Consider the following 25,359-nt stretch of genomic DNA (forward strand, 5'->3'; position numbering starts at 1 on the left):
TGCCATAGAAATCGAATCTTGCTTTGAAGCAAGAAACAGCTGTTACTTAGAAATATGGAAATAATTTACCATAAGAAGCAAAGATGTGAAGAAAATAGATTCTAATCTGGTTCATAATATTATTGAATTATTATTTTAAATGTCAGAAAAACAAAATAAATGAACAAAACTGCAAGCTACCAGAGATAAATGCTGACATTAAGGGAAAAAAACATTAGAAGATTAACTAGAAGGCCAGAGTGAAGAGTCTCAGGTGTTCAATGAAATCTGCCTTCCAGCTCAGAGGGAGTCTGGTTTAAAGTAGAGAAAAGCAAGTCACAGACATGAAGAATGAAAAAGCTGTTTACACTCAAATATAAAACTACAGATCAGAACTGCTGAAGAGCCTAAAAAGTCTGGAACCAAAACCGGAATCCCATAATTAGCTATTCCTATTTAGGAATTGTGCCTACTTAACCCAGATTTCTAATCTGTCTTTGAAAAGTGAACTGGAGAAGTTCAGGTAGCCAAAATAAAAAGAATGAGCTAATCAGTCACTTATATTTCATTATGGACAAGAAGCATATCCCATCCCAGGAGAAGGACTTTAAGTTTCAGTGTCTTAGACACTAGAGGAAAAAAAAAAAAAAGAAGAAATCCACAGAAATAAAGACTTAATGGCAATGCTCTTGCCAGCACTATTACTCAGTTGGAAAAAGTCATTTGGGGGAATAATTAACTTTAAACCCGCCTCTCCCCAAAACAGAGATTTTCAGTATGTTATTTAAAGTCTACAGGCCAAATTGTCTATCAATTAACTCTGACTTCAGAGAATCAGCAAAAATGCAGCTGCAAACAGTAGAGTTTTGCTAGGATTAAAATGTCTTTTCAACTCTGTCATTTTGAAAAAGCCTAGCTTTTCAAGGTCCCATTCTTGAGAAAAGGCAACAATTAGCTGCATTTCCACTACTAACCAGTCTACACTACTTTGATGCTTAAGTAATTGATAAAACTAACTTACATCACTGAGATTCAACTAAATAGTTTGTTATTAACTAATAGTTTAAAATTATTAGTTATTAACTAATAGTTAAATAAATACATGAATAAGGGCCCATATATAGATTTGTATTTTTAATAGATTTTTACACATTTGACTTCACAATTACTTACACATTTACACATGACTTCACAATCCATTTTCTTTTACATATGAGCAACCTTTCAGTTCAAGAGAAAAAAAATACTAAACAAACCAAAACAGCAATACTTTCTTAATATTTCTGTTTCTAAGTAACCCTGTAATTTTTGCTTCCACAAAACTTTTTCCAGACCATTTTCAGAAATCTAATCTAGTTCATCACACCATGTCTGAGCCTTCCTATATCATACATAATTTGCCTGAAAACCTTTGGTTTATGATGTCTTCAATTCTGGATTATATCCTTTTATTTGTGTGCTCCTTTTGATATTTCATCTCAGCTCTCTGTATATATTAAAATAACAGCCAATACACATATGAATTTGAATGCCATACTAAAATGAGTATAGAAGGTGTAGTAAAACAGAGATTAAAAATGTATGTTGCAAGAGATGAGACTGGAAATGTTCAGTGTGTGAAAGATGCTCAGAATTTTGGATGATTAGCTAAATTTTATTCTGAAAACACTTAGATCTCGTTTTCAGAATTAGCTGAAGCTCAGCAAGAACCCTAACGGTATTATCACTTCCTAATTCCCTCAAAAAATTTAGAGCTGTGTTAAAATTAAACTGTGGGTGGCGGTGAACTGTGGGTTCAAATGCGCAATTTTCATTTGGGATGTCTACAGAAATTTAATTAGATGATCACACTAGTGATCACTCAAAGGCTTAACTGGTACCTTATGAAGTAAAGCTGATGTCCACTAAGAAACTGTTAAAATAGGGAAAGGAAGCTTAAAATGGCAAAAAACCTGAGCAACTGACTGAAAAAGGGTATCCACAATTGTTAGATTCCTGAAAAGAATGGTAGGGACTAATAAGGAGCATCAAGAAAAAAAACATATGACAAGGTTGAGTGACATTCCACATTTGGGTGGCTAAAGAACAAAGATGTAAGGAAAACAAAGTGATTGCTTGGAGTGCAAAGATCCTGTCAACACAAAAACAAGTTAAACAAACAATTTTATTCTTTTAATTCATATTGAAGACTGTGTCACTGTGATGTAACTGAACTCTTTAAAATCAAATCAATCAATCTCTGTAGCACTTTGTGGAAGAGCAAGAAGCAGAAAATAGAAACCTGACAGCCCAATGTACCTTTGCCCTGATGTTAACTTGTCAACACTTATAAACCCAGAAGGAGAAACCAGACAATAGACAATATATAAATTATTCTTAACAGCATTGACAGCTGCTGTTCTTTTCCTCTCAATGCATGCAAAACTCACTGGCTTAATTTCATTATTATTATTTTTTATTACTGTTGTTATTATTATTTTTATTATCATTATTATTATTACTATTATCATTACTACCACTGCTACTATAACTACCTTTTAAAAATGTCTCCCTATCTTAATCTTTGAGAGATGGATAGAACTGCTGTAAATCCTAAACAAAAACAACTACTGTTTTGAATCTTCCATTCTGCCAACAGCAGGTAAACAAAAATTTTCTCATTAGCAAAAATGTCTGGGAATGGAAGCAAAATTCCACTCTGCTGGGTCCCAGAGCTTCCCAGAAATGTGATTACATAGAAATGTACATCCCGTGCTTGAAATGACACTTCAAGCCTTCTGGACTATGGAAACTTCAGAAGACCCTCAAAACCAAAGATGAACCACTCCACACTATCCAAGGCAGGAGCAATGCTGTTTACAGCTCTGCTTCAGAAGTGATGTCCTTCCCAGGCACTGCTCATTGGTAGAGACATGAAACAAATTAATTTGTTTTTTATTTCCTTTTTAGAACTCATCAAACACTGAACAACAAATGCAAAAAGTTCCCTTATTTTGATAAAACATTTTTTTTCCGTAACCCTTGATGAATTCTGCTGTGTTGAAAAGCCAGGAGTTAACTGGGAAACCCCACAAGCACTGCTTGGCCTGCCAGAGTGTGAATGAAGGATGGAGCTGAGGGGTCTTACTGTCCCACAGGTCTTCCAACATTGTTGGATTACTAGGATGAAGCCTAAAAAGCAAGAAAGTTGATCAATTCCCAAAAGAGACTAGGGCTTCTCAAATCTTCCAGGACCTTGCAAGTCCTCTGGGAGCTCAGTAAAACCTGAAACACATTTGCTTGATTTCTCTCCCTGAAGGATTGAAGTTGCGGGTGTGAAGGTTTGGAGATTTTCTACTGCCTTGTGGCTTTGTTGTCATCTTGGTGAGCTGCTGCTATGAGCGAAAGGTTTACAGTTTTGCCAGTGGTATATGTAAAGGGGTCTTTTTCTGAACCTCAGAAAAAAACATTATGAATTAGACTATTACAGTTTTACAGGTGAAAAGAGCTAAAGCAATTGAAGGAGAAGGAATCTAGGCATGTTAAAGAGCAGTCTCACTTGGAAGTAGGACCAGCATTTTACAATGTCTAAACAATTTGTTGAGGAGGCTGGTGAAAACTGTGAAAAGAGACAAATTTGGAAGGATAATTAGAGAGGATCAAGATGAAATACTAGCTGTCAGGAAGCAGAAAGTATTTTAAACTAGTGCTAGCAGATGCTTCAAGTATTACTCTGCACAGACAAGAGGAAAATGTGTGTGGAGATTACCCCAACTTATGAGAATAAGAAAGGGATAGAGCGATAGGGAATATAAAACACAGTCATTATTGATGCGGTTCTTTTCTTCTCTCTTTGCAGAAGACAGAAATGAAAGCTGTATGAGTCTTTGCAGGTAAAAGGTTATGTAATTATCCAAACATACCTGAATTCCTGGTCTAGGAAATGCACTGAGTGTCTAATCTAGGAACTGTCATCTGGTTTTCAGTAGGAGGACAATGAATTTCCTCAGTGGTGGTTAGTTTTTAGTGACTTTTTCCCCCTCTGCACCCTGTACCTTTCAATTAAATCCCAGGCAGTGTTAAGAAAATGAAACAGCAGTCATTCAATGGCTAGAAATAGTATTCTTGCCTTTATCTACACACACTGAATGGGCCAAAATATATGATAAAGGCTCTTGCATCAACATAGGCATTGTGTTGTTCTCATAGCGTGGGACAAACAGAAGGCAGCACGAGCTGTTGCACAGCAGAGATGGGCCAAACCAGGTGGATCTGAGGTCACACACAGCAGACAGTTTTGCTGTCTGGAACTGCCACTATTTCAGTCTCCAACTCACCATTTTCTGTAATGCACATATAATGCTTCTGTCTCTTTCATTCTTTCAGAGGTAAGAGGTTATCTAAAAGAATATTTGGGGGAAAATAGCAAACATGAACACCTGCATTCCAAATGGTCACAATATTCTGTACGGTAATATTGGTGAATTCCTTTTATTGCTTATTCCAAACAATAGGAAGCAATCCTGTAGGAAATATTTGACAGAACAATGAAGAAAACAAATACACAAAAAAATTCTCGACATAGAGTCAGGCAAATTAAAAGGTGCAAATGTATGTAATTCATTTTCCAGGGCAAAACATTTCTGTATGATGTCTGATATAATTAAGACTGTGAAAATTTGAAGATCTTTTATATACTTTATACACTTTACACATTTTCAGCTAATCAGAACTGTTTCTTTATTGGCTATTTTTTGTGAGTGCTGAATAGCAGTCCCTTTTTGTAGCTTTTTTTCCCTTCAGCAACTACTGAAGCCTTCATTTACACTGCACAAATTATCCTTAGCAGCAGGTAGGAAGCAATCAGCAAGGTGTAGCTGGCAATAGGTCTATTTTCATTACAAGATGGAGAGAGCCAGGGGACATGACATTTGTCCAACATAGTCAGGGAGGACTCTATTAGGAAAATCAGCTCTGGAGAATTGTAGTCTTGCTGAGGAGAAATTGAAAGGGAGAATGTGGGAAAGAGGGTGGTTGTTTTGTTTGGTTTTTTCTTACTTCTTCTCATTAAGATAAGAAAAAGACAGAAGTAAGAAATAATTCAAATCCTTTAAAAACTTCCTACAGTGCCATAAAATGCATATAATTCTGCTCTTGAGTATGCTGAGCATTTCAGAGTACGTCTGTGAAATGATTTCACAGTGACTCATTAGTGGAACTGTTAGCAACAAATTTGGAGGAGGAGAGCATGAAGATTTTGGAGATAAAAGAGAGTCACAGATAATGCAGTTTATCATACTGGATAAATTTTTCAAACAATAGTAGAATAAAAGAGAGGTGGGAGGGAAATGGGCAAAATCATAATGACTTAACTTTACATACCTAATTGAGATACTCAAATTGAGAAACCAAATATCCCAGAGTGTCCCTTGAAGGTGATTGCTGTCCCCCAAAGTTCTTAATTATCTTTTGAAGGTGACTATTTTCTCTTGAACTACAGTGGCAGGAATTTTCCCCATTATATGTTATTATTTCTGGTTTCAGTTCTCCTTTGAGTAATCTTTGTTGCCTCCCTTCAGTAAGCAGGAATGTTGTATGCTTTTAAGTATTTACTGAATGTTTTACAAGGAAATATTTTTTCTAGAACTGTAAATACAAAGAACTCCTCTAAGCAAATGAATGCCCAGAAGGCTGTATTTTCTTTCCTTTTTAAATAATACATTTGCTTGGAACTGAACTTCCTCCTTTACCATAACATAGGAATAAATGTATCTTGTTAAGTTCCAGGGTAATAATTATTTTTTTTTCATACATAGTCAAGGAAAATTCCTAGTATAGTGAAAACTGTAAACTTGAATAAAAGCTACAGTTTTTATCTAAAATTATTAAATATAGAAGCATGTTGATAAATTCTTACATAAGTATACCTTAAATGCAATCTTCTTAAGGACATTAATATTTACATTTGTTTACCTGAATAAAATCCCTAGAATACAGATGAAATGATGCCTTTGTCAGAGGTGATGAAATGAAATATCACACTTCTTGCTCCAGAAGTCTGTAGCACAGCAGGACATTGAACACTTCTCTTCTGAGTCCTAGGTTAGCACTTGAACCACAGGAGAAACCCACCTCCATCTTCAGGGGCTATACCTGTAAATGAAAATGGAAAGGAGAACATACTAGTCCTCATCTCTTCACTCATCTTTTACCTCTCAGAACCTGAGGAAAAGGACACTGTCAAGCTTTCTCAAGGAAATTGTTGCCTGTAATTTTTTTTTTTTTTTGTGGGATATAGAATCCCAGATCTTTCCTAAGTGCCTAACAGTTAACAGAGACATAGCAAGCAAATGAACATTGGATGGCCAAGTTAAGTTGTAGCAAAATAATTTTTCTAAGGCTTTTAATCTAATTTTAAAGCCTAAAGGCAAGGAAATTTAATGGCTAGATCTTAAACAAATGCATAAAATATTAACATCACTTCAGAAAACTCAAATGGAGTACTTCTCCCCACAGAAGACACAGTATACCTACATACTCCATGCAGTAAGAGACATGGAGAATTTTATAAAGCTGGGTGGGGGCAGAGGGAAGAAAACAGAAGGCTAGAGCCAATACCTATCTCATCTTCATGGAAAATCTCCAAGTTGCCCTGAAGTGTTGGCCTGAAATGATGGTTCCTGATTTTAGAAAACTATTCTCAGATAACCATTTTTTGTTGTTTGGTATTGGATAGCACACCTTGTAGAGGGTGAATACTCTTTAAGCTCTTTCAAATGCCCTCTAACACCAACTTCACATTGCAAAAATTCATGCTTTTCAGTACTGGACAATTAAAACTCAAAAAATGAAACAGGCCTCAGTCTCACTGTCTCCATGTGAATTATGAACTTGAGAGAACTCTAGTTTCACCTTTTTTTAGTTGCTCATTTATCCATATATTTTCCTTTAATTTTCCTGCATCACAATTAACCTCACTGCCTAAGGCTTTGCATGGTATTCTTAAGAACAACCAAGTATCACTCACCTCACTTTGCAAAGAAGCTTAAACAAGGTTGGTGCACTATTAACCCTTGATCCTCAGTTTGCTCATACCTCCAGACTGTACTCTCTCTTTATGGCTCTATAGAGATGCTTCATCAGCACAAAACTGTTACACAATAAAGCTCCTTGCTATAAATATACACCAAAACATTCCTTCACATGTTCCCGTAAAAACAGTTGGTATTTCACAGGCTAGAACTGTTAAATCTAGACATCTCAATCAAAATCCTTGAAAAGAAAGATATTAAGCGTGGTTATTTTTAAATTAGGTGGCTTTCAAAATTGCTGCAGTCATGGACAAAGATTGTGTTAGGAAATTTCAGCTGTTTCATTCATTGAAGAATGTTTGCTCTGATCTGGAATCTCCAGCCCAACCTCAAATACTCATTAAGGCAGGGTAGGTGTTCTCTTTTGTGCTCTCTTTGTCACACAAAACAAGGAACATGTAAGAAAACAGTGCAAAGAAAAAAACATTTTGAGCTGAACACTGAACTTTTCGGTTAATTCTTTTCTTGTAGCACAGTACTAGCTTAATTTTATGAAATAAATTAATTGCAGAAAACATAGCTACAGCTAAACCTCTTGAATTTCTATTTAACTTCCAGGACAAAATAATTTTTTTCTCACTCCTTGCCAACTGACTCAGGTTAAAAGCTTCTTTATATACTTGATGAAGCAAATTTAACTCTTTTCTATCATATTTGTTGTGATGTACATCTCTGCTGCATTACAATATGCCCTTTATTGTTCCAGTTTAAATATCACCCATACATGAAAGGCAGTGAAATTCTATCAGCAATTTTTTTTTCTGAAATCATGCAGTGTTGGAACAAAATCAAAGCAGCAAACAAACCCATCCTGCTCCTCTCCAGCTTTCTAAAACTTTCTCAAGTTCTGGGATATGGGAGAGAAATGCAATTAAAACAATTCTCTAAGTGCTTTATTTGCCACCTGCCATTCATTGAATACCTGCTGATAAAAGTGAGTTTTTTTACTTGCAGATTTATCCTGATAGACTGGAATTACGAAAGTTCACGAGTGCTCCAGGAGCCACATGAGGATAAATATAGATTCAATCAAATCAAATCAAGTTTGGCAATAAAGATGTAAGAAGTGAATTACTTTCAGCTTGCCCCAAGTTGTTTAACTGAACCAGGACAGTTTATGAAGGTAGTTTTATTTTAAAAATGTAGAAAACCTTGTACTATTCAATTCTTCTGTTACTCTGTAAGCTGTACAATTCACATGCTACAATTTATTTAATTTTGAAAATTACAATTTTCAGAAGGTATTTTATCCAAATTTTATTCAGGTATTTTATCATATGTTCAGAGGTTCTTATGTAATATTATTTTAATTAAACCTTTTAAGTGTAACTTTTTATGTTATAATATACTTGTAACATAAATGAATATTAACTATTCCTATCCTTATACCAATATACTCATGGGTCAGTTTCAGTGAAGGTGTTTGTCTATATTAGTGTTTTATATTAGAGCTTCCCTGCACTTCTGAGGTGAATGTCCCAGCTGCTCCTCTTTACTTTGCTGTGAGACCTGCTTGTGAAGAATCAGTTGGTACAATAGTGAGGTGATCTGAATGTGCAAACCCAAGGTAGCTGGGAATGCAAGACTTAAGTCCAGCTGTAGATGTTAGCAGCAGTAATTAAATTTTGCATCAATATTTTCTTTCTTTTTACATATATCTTTATCCTCCTTGCTGTTTGCCTCTTAATGTAACTGTAAAGAAAAAAATTATGCTCTCAAAATGTGAGCATTTGTCTTTTAATTAGAGAGATTTTATAACTAATTCTCACACTTTTTACTAAAATTCACCTCATTCTACTGATCAAAGATGTTGGATGAGCTGTTATTTGCAGCATAGTTCTATGTCATAAATCCATATGATCAGATAGGGTAGACCAGCAATGCTCTGCTACTGCTGAAGTTTGTGTATAACTGACAGAGACTATTCATCTGACCTAATATGACAGATCACGAAATTGATTCAAATTCAGAAGTCAAAAACATAACCTAAGTCTGACAATGTAATGTAGACACAGCCTCAAAATTTAGTTATATCAAAAAAAAGGCAATTCAATTTCAGTAGTCAATTTTCACTGCTATTAGAACTAGCTTCTTGCAGATTTGTGAGAGAAAAACTAAAACTACAAACATCATCTGTAGCACAGTAAGGTGCATGAAGCAGAAATTTTGTGTGTACACTTATGAAACCACAGTGTCCCCTAGGTGTACACAGGCCCCCATTGTCTTTTGAGGATATTAAACACAGGCATCATGTGTAAACAGTCATACTGACTCTGATTTTACTTTGAAGTTCACCTGAAGACTTTCCAATTTTAAGAGAACAAAGACCGAGGCTTTGTGAAAATAGTGACAAGAGGTTCTTAGCACCATTGACAAACTGGGATGGTTTGTGAAAAAGCCAGAATTAGCCAAGTTTATAAGGGGATTTATTTTATATTACTGTCCTTATGAACCAATTTAGTCAGATTATAATGTCAGCATTTACAACACCAATAAAAATAGAGGTTTATGCTACAACAATGGGCAGAGTTTCATTTTAGTAAATCAGGGAGGTGTGGCATTTTCATTTCAGCAACTCATTCTAAAAACAAGGTCACTGTAAAATCACTCTTTGAACAGACAGATGGGAGGCAAATCTAAAATGGCCCTTTAAGGATTTTAACTGGCATGTGGTAAAGACATAGTTAGATTCTCAAGTACAGAAATTCTGAGTGAAACTGAAAAGTAGCAATTTCTCTAGTTAAACGCTTCAGGTCTGTGATTGGCTCAGTTTCTTAATCTTCCATAATGGATGTTAAACAATGACGAAAATAGAGACAGAATTATTGTTAATCCACGAATATGATGCTAATTGTTTTTACATGGACCATGCCAAGGATGCTAAATTTAAAAAAAACCAAAAAACAAAAAACAAGAAAGCAAAATAATTAATGCTAGAAGTTTCTTTTAAACTAAAAAAACTCCACCAAACCTATGTAAAAAGTTGGTGGCTTTTTCCCTCTAATGAAATGAGCTCTTTACATACAAATTATATTGTAATAACAGAGCTCCCTGGTGGAAAAGAGTTCCTTCTCCTGCTGGCAAAAATTAAGATAATCACAGATGGCTAATGATCAAAAATACTGACTGACAGCTCTGAAGTACAAGGCACAGATAATATTCTCAGAGCTACAGTTTATTTATACTCAGAACTGGCTTTAGGCACCCACAAAATGTGCATTCGTGATGTCCTATTATAATGGAGATCTTTTAGCCACCAATTCCTGTTGCCAAGGTTTTTCCTTAAGACTAAACTGATCTCCATGATTTTTTCAACAAAATATTTGTGTTTTGGTGTACCAGTTATTTGAAACAATCTGTAACTAGCTGAATTTTCTTAAACATGTAGACTATTATTTTTAGCACCATTATAATGAAAATGTGCATTTAGAGTTCTTAGAAATACTGTATTATACTTCAGGGTTTATATACTTCAGAAATCAGTGAGGGCAAAGAAACGGTACTGAAACTCACTAGTTTCTTGTATTTGAATGATGGTGTACAAAGTGTCTGGATTTTTTGGTAGCATTCAAAAACCTCATATAAATATAATATAATATAATATAATATAATATAATATAATATAATATAATAATATCTATAAGGAGATTGATCTTGCTCTTGCTCCCACCTGAAACATGAAATGTTTACCTGATTCAGCCAGGAGGTGGATGAGCTTATAGGTAATTCTAATTTTCTCAAATGTTTCTTATTTATCACTTTATGGCTCCATTAAAAAGGAGCTAAACATTTTGTGGAGTAGAAACATATCTTTAATTTCACAGCACTGACTGTGTATTTAGGCTTGTGATTGTTATAACCCTTCAGTACACATCCAACATGGACCATCAAATGTTTTCTAATAGAATGTCTGCCCTATTGAAATGTAATTTCTAGCTCGTGTAATGTAGATGAAAACCTGGTAAGATTTTGCAGACCTATTTAAAAGGCTTGCTAATAAGAATGCCAGTTTTAAATACCCCCAAAATATTACCAGCTGTGTATTAGCAATGTTTCCCATTAAATAATGTGTAGTAATGGATATCTGTAAAAGTTTCTACTCCTTTAGCCATTTAACTTTCAGGTACATATTAAGAAGATGGCACAAAAAAGGGCGAAGTTCATTGAATTTTGCTACTGATTTTTTTTTAACTTCAGCAACCAGGAAGGAGGGAGAGAGGGAGAGAGAGAGATGCTACTTATGGAAAAGCTACACAGAACTACACATCACTTGACACCAGAGAATGCAGCAGGAAATTTTCAAAATCCAAAACTATAGGAAAACCTATAGTCAGAATTTGCACTGGCTTAGACTATGCAGTTCATCTTCACAAGCAGCATAAACAAGGCTTCATTAATCACAGAGCTCCTGGAAATACTTGCTTAATAAACCTTTTGATTTTCAACTAAGCATGAGTTTTCGACACAGGCTAACAATTTTTGTGCTGACAGCAATAACCTTCCTGGTGTGTTGCATAGTCTCAGACTTTAATATAGGTTCACATTCTTTTCACTCAAGTGTCTGGCTGGACCCCTGCTACACGAGCTGGAGGCTCTGGGTGTAAGGAGCACCCATATATCAATGCAGTTCCTGTTCTGCCACAACAGTGTAAATTTTGCAGGCATGTAGCTGGAGTAATAAGTAATACAAAATTTTCCCCATGCAGACCATATTTTTGTAGCTATGCTGAGCTTCATCCCAACTGAAATGATTTCAGCAAGTTATTTCATCTAAACACTTGTAATTTGTAAGTCTGCGCCTAACTAGCATTCTAGCAACAAATGTATCAAAAAATTACTTCTTAGGATAAAACTTGGTATACAGTGTTACATTAACAACTTAAAAAGTCATAGCAAAAAAAGAGAAAGTGAGAGATTTATTATTATTATTATTATTATTATTATTATTATTATTATTATTATTATTAATGAAAAGGGTGTTAGGAGCTACAGGGGCTTCACAAACCAGCACTTTTTAAGAGCATGTATTCATTCTATCTCTTTTGAAACCCAGTTACAGCTAAGTGAACTATCACAACTAAACTATTTCACTGAACTGAACAACAATAAACCAAAACGAATAGAAGTACTAAAAGCATGCCTGAGGCAACAGAAACTTTGGTGTTAATTTCCATCTCTTTCAAGTGCATTTGATGAATGATGTGACAAAAGAATCCTAATTAAAGTTGAAATCCTGAATACTAAATAAATTAGAAGTGCCACTACATTCATCTTCTACAATGATAATACTGCTACTTCTACTCCTTCTCTGTGCCCCTTTGCCTACATCTGTGGCAGTAACTCGGCAAAGGGCACTGCCAGCACAGATGGGGAAATGGATACTCTCCCCCAAATAGAGAGATAATAGGACAGGCTGCTTTGTTTCCCTTCACTGCCTTCAATTTACACAAAGAAAGCCTACCAGGAGCCTTCAAAGTATTTTTAGGTATGTATTTTTTCTCTCAAATGATTTAAAACTTGACAAGCGATGCTACACTATCTGGTCTTTAGTAGCCCTAGAAAAGTTGCTGTGTTTATGGCCATTAAATTTTTATTTTTTTTATTACTGGAGAATCATTAAGTATATATATACTTAGAGTAATATATAATCCTAATGGGTTGGAAAGCAACACTGAAGGGATGAAATTCTATGGCTTGTGTCACACAAGCCAGGCAAGACAATCATAAATGACCTTAAAATCTATTAATCTTTCAAGGACCTGCCCCATTCAATAAGCATACTGGAACATGAATTACGACTCCCGAGAGACATCCTTTCCCTGCTCCCCTTTTGTTCCAGGGAGCAACTCTGAAATACTTCAGGAGAAGTTTATATCCCCAGTGTGTCCAAGCAGTAGGCTTGTCTTTTTCTGTTCTCTTTCCACTCCTTAGAGAAAGAGGGCTGTCAAGGGAGGAGGCCCTTCTATTCCCACCACAACTACACTCAAAATCTGCCAATGCAAACGAAGTGTCTTGTCTCTTCAGTGTCTCCAAATCCCATTTGTGCTAAGGCCTGTGACAAGAGAAGGCCTAAAAGGCTGTAGTCAATCAGGAACTCAAAGGGAGCTATGTAGTCCAATCTTTCAACCATGTCAGTGACTAATACTGCCTGCCATTTTAGAAAAAAAATGTAAACACATAATAAACATGTAATGATATATATCCAAAATTTCCTCCTAGCCCAAAGCAGTTTACAGAAAATTCTGAGTTCATACATTTGTATTTAATGTCTCACAATGTACTGCACATGCACAGAACACACATAACTTGACATGGTTAAACATTTCAACACTGCAAATGCATAGGTCACACAACACCAAGTGTCTTCTTTAATCTTCTTGCAGTGCTATCACACTTCTTGGCTCCTTGTAAACAATGTAGTTTTCTTTGTATTTTCTAAATTACAAAAAATTCCCCCACTTTAATTTGAGGTTTTAAACAAGTTTTCAGATTCGTTATATGAAATTATTTTTTTTTAGAGGAAATGAAAGAATTATTTTAATGAAAATGGTAGATTGTTTGTTTGTATCTGATAGATTTTAAGACCTGATTTTACACCTAATCTAGCTCATGGCATTTTAATGGACAAGATATTTTAAAAACTAATGTGAATGAAAATGCAGCTTGTATATAATTTCCAGAATTCTTGTCAATATGTGAACTTTGCAGCCCTAATTTTCACCTATGAATTTTGGACTGATGTTTTAGAAAGGGTATTTCTTGATCTTAACTGCAATAGTGATCATTTCAGTCATCAGAGTGAATGGCTGGGATAATTATTCTGTGTAAGTAAATATATATAGGTTTAATAAATTGCCTAAATAGGAGAGACATGCTGAGGTACATATTGTGTGATATTTTTTATTAAAGTGCCTATCTTGCAGATGAAGAACTGAATATTTGCAGTACCAGCTTCTGAATTTTAACTTTTAATTCCACTACTAACAGTAGAATATTTAATTTCCAATATAACTCGAGGTAAAGAAAATTTTCAACCCACCTTTAAAAATGCACAGGATAACGAATATCTTATTAACTCACTCTCACACAAACACCCTGTGATATAAGTATGCAGCCTGGATTTTCTTCTATGCTTAGAAACCCCAGTTTGACAGGTAAATATGAGACTTCCAATTTTTCCTGGGTTTTTGAATGACTTCATATGTATGTTTTAGGGTGCTGGTCAAGGATAAAGAGGACAAGTGAGAGGTATTTAAAAATAAGCAGTTGGAACTTGAGAGCTTAGTAATTGACATGTCTGTTTTCTTTTTTTCTAACAAAAAGGAAGCAAGATGGACTTCCCTAAGCTAAGGCAAGAAATTAACTTGGAAATTTAGCTTGCCTCTTATCATGTGTGTCACTACAGAGTTTAACAAAGTCACTGCAAGCTTTCTTTTCTTAGGGATAGACTAGATTGTATTTGGTCTTCACCATCACTTTGACATCATTATCACTGACCTTGATCCTTTCTGCCACTGTCTGCTGTGATCCCTGGGGATTAACTGCTCAAAGGTTATTGACTTACATATGTGTATAGGAGTTGTCATCTCTGGATTCTTAATAATTGATTGTCAAAGCACTTTTGCACCATGCACGTTGCTTTTTATGGCAGAACAAACGCCCTTTCTTAGCTCAGTGTTCAGCTACTCTTCTTAAGGGTATGTGAGTGTCAACTGGCATGATAAAGCAAAAAAATACAAGCTTGTCAGTAATGACCTACTTGGTAGCCATCAGAACACTTGGCTTAAAAGTCAGAGAAAGCTTTTCAAATTGTTGTGCTGTTCTTTTGCGGTGTTGTTTGGATTTGTTTTTTTCCCCTGGGTTGACACAGTACTGCACCACAGCTCCGGCTAGCTCCGTGGTGTTCTTTTGCAGTCCGATGCAGGCAAGAGCCAGGAGTGGGGAATCACTGGGGATCAGGCTTTTCCCTCAGCGAAACCTCCAGAGTCTTGGGCCACCTCAAGCTCTGTGGTGCACGGCGTCGGGGTGGAGGTAAGAAAGTAGAGGAGTCTCTCTTGGATTGAAGTTCACAGCAATGGTTTTATTAGGCTGGGGAAAACATGGGACCCACACATGAAGGGGTCAAGTCAGAGAAAACCCCAAACCCTGCTGTGCAGGCAGTTAAGTACAGCCTGATCTCCAGGGGCGGGTACAAACCATGGACCAATGGGGACTCTCGAGGGGAGGAGTTAAGGGGAGGGGATCACAAATTCAGGGCCAATAGGGATACACAGAGGGAGGGAGCAAGATGCACTAACCAGTGGGGCCTCGAGTGACAAATGATTGACACAGAACGGTCTGGAAGAAGGGGTGGGTTTTACAATGATGGATAAAGAATAGGGGCAGGGCTATGGTGACTGGCAGGGAACATTCCAGAAAAATAGGAGGGGTTAACATAACTGACAACTGGGGCCAAACCAATATAATCAATAGGGGGAAACAATAACACACCAACAAGCTTTAATGAACCTTTAACAAAATTAAATAAATTAACTACAACACTGGGTCTACTGAAAAATGCAGCAGAAACCATTGTCATTAAGAGAAGTCTAGATTTGACTGAGGTAATCAAAGGAAAGTATCTCCTTCAAGAACTAGGGAAGGAAAAGTTACTCTTTTCAATCTTTCTGAACATGCAAATGATCTGAAATGAGTTGTATAAGTACTAGTGAGCCAAAAAAAAAAAAAAAATCATTTAAAAATGGAAATTTATGTCTGGATTTTTGTGTCTTATGAACATATAAGTTACAAGGGTTTTTATTTTACTTTATGTATTAAAAACTTTTGTTAATTTTGAAGGTTAAAAAGTTTTGTCACACTGGCAGTTCTGATAAAAATTCAGCCAAAATTATAGTTAGGTTTGTTGGCTGGGTTTGGGACTTTTTTTTTTTTTTTTTTTTTAATACTTTTAAACTGTCCTGTCTTTAGTGGTTTTATTGAAGGATTGTTCATGCTAGTGAAGATTAAATGACATTAAACTAGTGGCCTTGTAAGTTGATCAAGCTTACAAAACAAGGTTAACTGAATACAATAATATGTTAAATTTGTTGTACTCACCAAAAGGGTAAGAGCTGGTTTCTTAACTCAAGTGTTTTTTTCAAGAGGCTTAGTCTCAGAGACACTGAGGAACATCCTTTTGTTACCAGACAATGTTTTCTGGAGCTATAGAATGCTACTGTCACCGTAAGATAAATCTGTAATGTATTGAACACAGTAAACTTTTCCTGTTGTGTAATGTTTCCCTGTCTCTCTAAAGGCTTAGAACATCTTTTACCACAACAGGGGGAAATTGGGATCTTTTATCAACTAGTTCAAAAAAGCATTCCATTTAAATAATGTGTCTGGAACTGTAGTCTGTGGAGATAATCAGTAGCTTATTAACCTTAATCATAACAACACATTATCACTATTTGGTTTCATGTTGACTAATTTGCAGAACAACGGGGAAGAGCACACTCAGCACATAACACTGTTCCTAGTTCTTGGCACTGCATAAATACAGTGACCCTCACTTGAAATGTCAGAGACTTAAGAAAAAGATGTATCATATGATGAAGGAAGAGAGTCCGGGAAAAGAGGATCATGTAATCAGAGAGTTAGTTAAAAAGTAAACACTTGTTAAACCTCTGGACAAAGTGAGACCATCATCAAACAGGTACCAAGAGCACAGAATAAAGGTCAGTTACCTTTTATCATGTTTGTGTAGCTTCAGTTAAACTAACAAGCAGCAGCATGTGCTTAGGGTCATAGTTAAACACTTTTGCCTTGATAAATGAGCTGTGTATTAGGTGCTTCCCTTTCAAGAGCATGGCCATATTGGAACTCTGATCTACAACAAAAAAGACATCAGAAAATGAAGCAATTTACCTGGGGGCAAAAATCAGTCATTTCACTTGGTAGAAAGAAATAGTGACATGTCAAATAATAAAATAATAATAAGTCAAAACAACTCAAATGAAGCAGAGAAAACTCGAAAATAAAACAGATCACTTCAATTTTGGGGAGTGAAATTGCAGAATTTTTTGTTTCCGGATTTCTCAAAATCACCAAATACGCTTTGTGTTGAACTATTTCAGTTCAAGATAAATTGAACTTTAAATTCAAGTTTAGAATTGTTAAACTCTAAACTTGTTAGAATTATTGTCCTATTATATTATATATATTATATAATATGTATTATTTAATATTATGTTATATAATATTATATATGTTATATATGTGTTCTATTATATTATATTGTTCTAATATTGCAATTATTGTAAGAATTATTAGAACATTTATAAATGTTAAAGATACATTTCCTCATAACTGCACACTTCTTGTGAAAATTCTTGCTCTTGATCCTGATGATTTTACTATTTCGTATGAACCACATATAAACTCACTGCTGAGGAAGAAATACAGCCGTAAGATTTAGGTGTCCCCATCCTCCGAGGAGAAACACCTTATAAGACCATGCTATATAACATGGTGTATAGACAGTTTCACTGAGTTCATCCAAAAAAAGAAATTTTTAGGGGTATTAATTTCTTAGATATTGTAGGACTACAATATTTGCAGTGGAGGAAAAAAAAATGCTAGAATTGTAATATACATCTCATACATTGCAACAAAATAAGTGCAAGACGTTTTAGGTTCTGTATTATGAAAATAACTTCCCTAAAATTGTTTACAAAAAAAATTGGGTGGCAACACCCCAAAATTCAATAGAATCAGTTCTACTACATTAAACTAGAAGAAACGTGGAAACCTTCTGCCTTTTCACTGAATTGTGCTATTCCACTGTACCTCTTTAAATGTACACTGCTGCTTAATAATTACTTTGTCGCAGCACAGAAATGGTGTCCTGTCATGATTTGCACTTCATAGAAAAATGTGAATGAGTAAACTTCAGTTGACCAGAGCATTCACATAGAGGAAGATTGTACTACAGGTGAAACTTTTCAATGGTCATAGAATCAGAGAATGGGTGAGGTTCAAATGGACCATAAAGATCACAAATTCCAGCCTTCCTGCCATGGGCAGGAACATATTCCACGAGACCAGGTTGCTCGAAGTCCCATGTAGCTCAGCCTTGAGCAGTTCCAGGGGTGGCTATTCACCACTTTTCTGGGCAACCTGTTCTGGTGCTTCAGCATCCTCATAAGTGAAGAATTTCTTCCTCATGTCTAATCTAAACCAGCCCTCCTTTAATTTAAAGCCATTATCCCTTGTCCAGTAAGTAAATGTAACAAATACCTCTCCAGCTTTCTCGTAGATCCCCTTTAGGCACTGGAAGGTGCCAGACCAATCTCTTCACCAGATTGAACAACTCCAGTTCTCTCAGCCTGTCTTCATAGGAGAGGTGCTTCAGTCCTCTCATCATCTTGATGGTCCTCCTCTGGACTCACTTCAACAGATCTGCATCCATACGTAGGTGCCCCATAACTGGACAATGTTTGGTTGGACCTGTTTCCATGAGAGCATGGTAGCAATATGTTTATGCTTTGATAAAAGTTCAAACACTGTTTACTCTAAATCACAGTGGGAGTGGCATTGCAGCAATGAATGTTAAAGGGTCATCAAGCTTTTTTTTGTAGATCAGTTTGTAAAGTTGAGATATAACACAGACCAACTCTTCTTCAAGTGTCGTACAGAAACAAGTCATAATATATTCAAAAGTTTCTAAAAAAATGACAAGATGCACTTGTTCTTCTTTCAGAACAAATTTGTTCTAGTTTCCTTCTCTATTTTTCTTATGAAGAACCAGAATAGTAAAACACACATAAAAGTCTCAAAATATCAAATCGGTTTGAAACTCTGTAGGCCATGTTCTGATATTAGAAGAGTTGAAATTACAGTGGAGAGCATTTCATAAGAATTTATTTGGCACAGTACATAATAATTTTTTAATGCATTTTTTAACAAAGAAGGAAGTAAAACAGGATGAGAGGTAAGCATACAGCAAAACTAGGTACAGTGACTAAGTCTGATGAAGAAGGTGGAATCTGAAAATGCTTTCAACTATGAAGTTGAAATGAAGCCTCAGCTAGTCATTCTTGACCAAAATCATAATAATGAGGTTTGGGAGAGACTGGGAATGAATTCAGCAAGACTTTATTATTTCAGTGATACAGATTCACAGTGCTGTAAATGAAATTATTGCCTTTTTGTGTCATAAATGTTGCAGTTAATAAAGGCTCTAAATCCCAAAACTTCTCCACATTTTTCTGCTAGCTGCATAGCTCTATGACTAACAGAATGACTGTGCTTTTTTCCAACATGTCATTGCCCTAGACCTCAATTTTGCGGTAAAGTATCTTGATAAAGATCTGCAGCCATTTGGGTTCTAAATCAGTAAAGTCAGTTCTAGACAGTAAAAAAACCCAGTAAATACACACAGGCCATGGGATGGGATTGAGAGAGAAATGTATCACATATACTATACATGAATATGAGAGTGATTCCACAAAAAAATTCAAGCTTATTCCATATAAACACGCTTGGAGATCTGGGATGCTGGAAGCAAATATCTGTGTACATATACATATTTTTTTTCCTCAAAATATGTATATATTTAATTTATATTGTTTATAAACAGTCAAAGTACCACACCTAAAACTGGATCTTCATCTCACAGCAATGATTAAATTTATAAATTATTTTGTAAAACTGGGGCTTACAAATTCAAGAGTTGTAATTTTACTGAAAAGAAGTCTGCTGAGAGATTCCACTGTTGGTGTAAATATGCTGGTCTGCTCTGAAATAATGCAGAAGATGCATCTGATTTCTGTATTACTCTTAGTAAATATTGCCCATAAAATTCAATGAGAGAGACTATATTGAGACTTCACCTTAGTGGCAAACAGTAAATATAAAAACTGGAATTAATTTTCTGTGTGTTACTTGGTATCTTATGATAAACTATGGAAACACTTCCGTGTGAAAACAAAAGCTGATCTCTTCTCTTATCCTGCTGTTTGGCCCTTAATCACACATTTTTCTTATACAGCTGAGCAATATCAAGTCACAACATAAGATGCAACTTGTCTTCACTAAATAAAGAGCTAATATTTTTATTCAGTATTTATGTTGATATTTTACGTATCATGCACACTGCTAAGTAGTCAGAAGATCAAATGCACTTTGGCTTAGTTTCCATGAAAAAATTAGAAGGTGTTAATTTTATTACCACTCTGGCAATACATTTGAAACCATATTAATGAGTATTAATGTCATATCCTTAGCCAAAAGAATTCCTGAAGTCAGAGTGCTATTTTATCTGCTTTAAGCTTTAGTAATAAGGAGCTGAATATGTATTTTGATAAGTATTTTATATCTTGTTAGCCAAAGTTGGATACAATTGAAAAATCTCCTACTGTGTACACAGAAATTATGCTGTATTTTGGTAAAACTTTAAGGCTCATGAAAAAAGTGACTGAATTCCAACAGAAATCAAAAATATCCAGACAAACACAGAAATATTATTCAGCTGAAGAATTTTCCAGTTGTCAAGATAAATATTCTTGAGTTTTCATTTGGTTTATTTTAAGAAGTTCCAACCAGTTTGGATAATTATTACACAGAAATCACTATGAAACTATTTAGGTTTCCTTTAACAAAATATTTCATGTTTTTTCCTTGCAATTTTTTCAGTCTCCTAAGAGACTAAATGAATCAAAGAATTAGACAAGAAATAGAAGTTTCTGTTTTAGAAAACAGAATAACAGCTAGACAACAAAAAACAGATGCCAATTATTTGCCAGTGTCTGCGGTAGAACAAAACATCTCATGACATTTACTTTGCCTTAGCAAGGCTGCTGTAGATGTCAGTCAGCAGGTTCAGAAAAGAGAGTCCATATGATCTAGGACTGAACAAAAATTCTTACACGTTGGTAAAGATGACAAGATGAAAAATATATGGTACTTTTTATAGAGTCAGCTATAATAGCACGACCTGGAATAATACTCTCTTACACTGTAAGATCAGAGTTGCTTAATAAATTAACTGAAAACAAAATTTGCACTTCTTGGACTTAAAAGCCACAAAATAGGATTTCTTTTGTCATACATTGAACAGGAAAGAATTCAAGTTGTGCAATAGAAAATAAAATCTTCTCTCAGCACATTAGCTATTTTCACTTGCCCTGAGCATGCATTTGTATAATTTGTAAAATTATGTGCCATCCAAGGAATACAGGAGTTACTGCTATGCTGCTTACCGGTAACCCATAAAATCATCATAATACGTATTAATGATAACAAGTCAGGCCAGCAGTAAATAATTCTGTTAATCCAGGAGCTAGGATGACAGTCAAAACTTTCAGTTTGGATCTGTACCATTTTTTTATGTAGCAAACACCATAATTAGATGGTTACACTGAAAAAATATGCTATGCTGTTTGTGGTTTACATATTATATCAACATGAACTGTACAAATAAAATTCTGTCTGGAGATGGAAATTGTACTCCTATGAGGAAACTATGTCTGCATCATTCTTCCAGCCAGATCTTTCTTGTACCAGTTAAATCTTAGATTAAAGCCAAGAATGCCCACCCAAACGAGTGCCATGAAGAACTGTACTGGCAGTGGAAGTTAATGCAGCTGAATGGTTACTTTTTGTGCAGGGCTATACAACACAAAAATGCATGAGAATCCACAAGGGAAAAAAAATGCCGAATTTGTTTACAAGTGGTCTTTAAAATAATTACAGAACATATAATCATTTCATATGGGAACATCTGCTACCTGCAATATCAGTAATATCTCGTGTTCTTCCCTAACTGAAGGGCTCAGTGTAGCAGTGCAACCAGTGGAGGTCCAAGCATGTTTAGCGATGGGGAAGCAGTTGCAGGTGACATACCAACAGTATCCTTCACATCAGTCCTCCTGGCCTGACTGAAGAAAGAGATGTCTGTAAAAGCCTTTATAAGCACATTGTTTGTGTCTTCAGTTCAGCTGGTACTTTTGGAGTCTTTCATTACCGTGGGCCTACCATCACTCTGTCAGTGATACCACCAACAGTCCTGCTCCATTTGCATTTTCTTTACATTCTTCCCCTTGAAATACTGATAACTTTAATGACATCAACCACCTTTCCAAGAGAGTGACAGATTATAAGAAAAAATCACCAAGTCTCATTCAAAAAATCGTTAGCACAAAATTCTGGCACTCACATAAATACAAAACATAAATACTTACTGTTTTGGTGGCTGTGCTTCTGAGAGATTAAGTGGAGATAAGTGCCTGTGAGATTTTAACATGTTTTTTTCAGGGTCAGTACATATTATGAAATGATAACAACACAGGGAACAAAATAGGTGAACAATGCAGCTCCAGGATAATGTGACTGCAGCACAGGGCCGAAATTCTGTTAGCAGCTGTTTCACATAGAAAAAAATTTCTGCAGTTTTAATTCACTATTTAATTTTTGTACATGGTTACTGAAGTCTGCAAAATATACTTACTTTCTGGAGTTTTTTTCTTTGAGTGTACCTGCTTTCCCATAATAATAATAATAATTATAATTTTCACAGGCATTCTCATTAATATTTTCTGGAAATGGAATTTATAAACTCAATAATATTGACTTTTCTGGCAAAAAAACTCACCTCAGCATATGAAGCATGTTGAGCTATGACTTTACTTAGAACAGAACTTTTTGTTAGAAAGATAAAGGTGGATTTTCTATCAGTCCAGGGATTGCCACTATGAAGAATCAACCTTCACTTAGCACATTTCTTTCAAATTAAACAAGGAGTAAGCAAGACTAACTCATCCTCCCCAGATGATGAGCCAGCATGCTGAGGAAGTGGGGCTGAGAGGTGGCAAATGACTTAATGATGTCATGGGGAACATACTGCTGTGGCCCAATAGTACGTCTTTTACTTCTGTGAATAGTTCCACTGATTTCAGGTGGACAGTCCTGCAGGATTAAGGCACTGATTCATAAATGTTTCAAAACAAGGCCAAAGCCCATATTTTAAGTCTCAAAGACAGGGTAGTTTCTATCTAACCTAATAGATCAGAACCTCTACTTGCTCATTAGCTGAGGACCTCTGCCCTTCTTATTAGGCCCAATTTTCTCAGATGAACTGTCAGATGGAATCTGCTGCAAGTGTACACAGGGAAAATTCCATGTCATTAATGGAACAAGTGTTTAATGATTTTGGATGCATCAAGTTTACCTAGCTTCTTAAAAGATCTCTTCTCATGTATAACAGTGGCTGCAACACCAGGGATCATTTTCTGAAAAGGCTGGCACTTCCCAGTCTATCAAACCATCAGCTTTACATGCTTGATTGTGAATTTGTTTTAAATAATAGATTTTAAAATCCTAAATTTAAGGAACTAAACAATGTTTAGGATTCCCATTGCTAGCACTTATGAGGCAGTACTTCAGCCTCCACTGAAATCAGTAGGAACTTTAACTATGTAAGGCCGCAAAGAACTTAGCATTCATTAAGTGTAATATGAAAATTTCACATAAGAAAGGTTATATTAACTTTAGAAGTTTTATTTTAAATAAAAGTTCATGAGTCAAAAATGTTTAAAATTGTGGGTATCTACAATAAACTTTTTTTTTTTTGTCTATGCAAGTATGAACAGATGCAAAATCAAGCTTTTATTACTGTGAAAACCATGGATTTGGCTGAAGTTACTCAAAACAGACTGGACATTGGACTTAGCACAGTTTATTCCCTGTTTTTATCCCAGCCACTTTATTTGCCACAGTGGATTAAAAGTGAAAGAGTTTAGCAGAATGAGCATGTCAAGTTACATGGCACCCTTCCAGAAGGGAACGGGAAGATGAAAGAAAGGCTCCTACACCAGGATGGGAAAGACTTATTTTGAAAAAAACTTCTGCATGAAAACCCAGATAAAAAGAATAAGAGATTTTCTAAGCAAAATTAGGTCAACTGCATTTTAAACAGTAAATCTCTACTCAAAGAAGAATGAAGAGTTGTCACGTTTCTGTTACAGCTACTAATCTCTAATTTTATTCAGGCTTTTGTATTAGTGTGAAGGATCTTTGCTGTCGAGAGCAAGTGGATCCATATTAAGAATCCCAGCAAACTTAGACCAAAAGTTTGGTCTAAGTTTTCTTAGACCAAAGGTCTAACTTTCTCATTTTGATGGAGAATTTTTGTACTCTAATATTCTGTCAAGTTCGAATTACAATTAATTCAGAATAATATTAAACAAGTGCTCTCTGTGCAAGGAAATTTTGCCTGTGAGTTGAGAAACAATCTTTTTAACAGTACACCATCAAGGTACAGATAGAAGTCCTGAAGGAAGCTATTAAGGTTTCATACCAGTGAAGAGCAATGCACACCCATCTACCAACAGCTTCTTGCAAAGCCTTGATTCTTAACACAAGCTGCTAATGACCTGTTAGCCAAGTGACTTTGGCCATGAGTAATTGAGGTATCCCAGCTGTTCTCTGATACACCAGATTGCCTATGGGGGCAGCCAGAGATGGCAAGTATTTCAGCCATCGTAGCTGAAATCATTGATATTTGCTTGCCAGCAACTAATCAGTTGATCCAAGAAAGCACTTTAGTGGATTTCTAATAGGGGTTAGCCTCCATAGAAGCTAGATAAAATTTAGGCAATTTAGGACTTTAAACACTTTCCACAATAATGTCAAGATCTAACACAAGAGAGAGATAAAACAGTACTGTAAATCTATGTTTAAGTACCTTAAATCTCTATCTCTGCACCAGGCCAGATGACAAAGTAGGTGGGAATCCAGTGCGCTCGGTGGTAGATATATACTCAGGCATCAAGTTATACTAGTGACACATCTTCTCAGACCTCACAGTGAAAGAATTGTTTTAATAGTTAGACAGCCATCTATTTTGCTCATAATGCATCTCTTTGTTTAATAAACTTAACCTTCATATGGCCCCACTATGTAGGACTGGACAATCCTTTCTCCTCTCAAAAATGTTTAGTCTGGATACTTGACTTCTGCCTTTGATTTTCTAGTGGAGGGTCTAGATAAAAACTCTTTCAGATAGCTGGAGTATATAGGTGAAATAGTTGATATGGGATAGTATACAATATCTTCATTCTTTTTCTTTGAGCTTCCCAACATCACCAGTGGTGAAGGAATTGGGAATATCTGAGTAAAGTAATTAGGAATCAGTATTATGAAGTGTTTTAAGACCCTTTGCCACCCACAAGCAGTTCTGCATAGATGCCATCTCCCGTTGCAATTCTAGCTCATCAGGACTGGGAATCCCCTGCAGAAAACGAAATGCATCTGCAAGAGGCAGCTACACTAT

The 25,359-nt window shown here is 35.6% G+C and overlaps 1 long non-coding RNA gene across 1 annotated transcript in view; it reads right to left on the reverse strand.

The window, feature by feature from the left end:
- Positions 1-4,420: 4,420 nt before the first annotated feature.
- LOC111924268 (uncharacterized) overlaps positions 4,421-25,359 on the reverse strand; it is a 301,030-nt gene continuing 280,091 nt past the window's right edge. The window contains exons 8-10 of the long non-coding RNA XR_015277715.1: positions 18,327-18,536; positions 16,775-16,917; positions 4,421-6,111 (exon numbers count right to left, since the gene is read on the reverse strand). This is a non-coding gene — a long non-coding RNA (uncharacterized LOC111924268). The remainder of the gene's footprint in view (positions 6,112-16,774; positions 16,918-18,326; positions 18,537-25,359) is intronic.

The sequence above is a fragment of the Cyanistes caeruleus genome, chromosome 1, assembly GCF_971803275.1.
Source record: "Cyanistes caeruleus chromosome 1, bCyaCae1.hap1.1, whole genome shotgun sequence".
NCBI lineage: Eukaryota > Metazoa > Chordata > Aves > Passeriformes > Paridae > Cyanistes > Cyanistes caeruleus.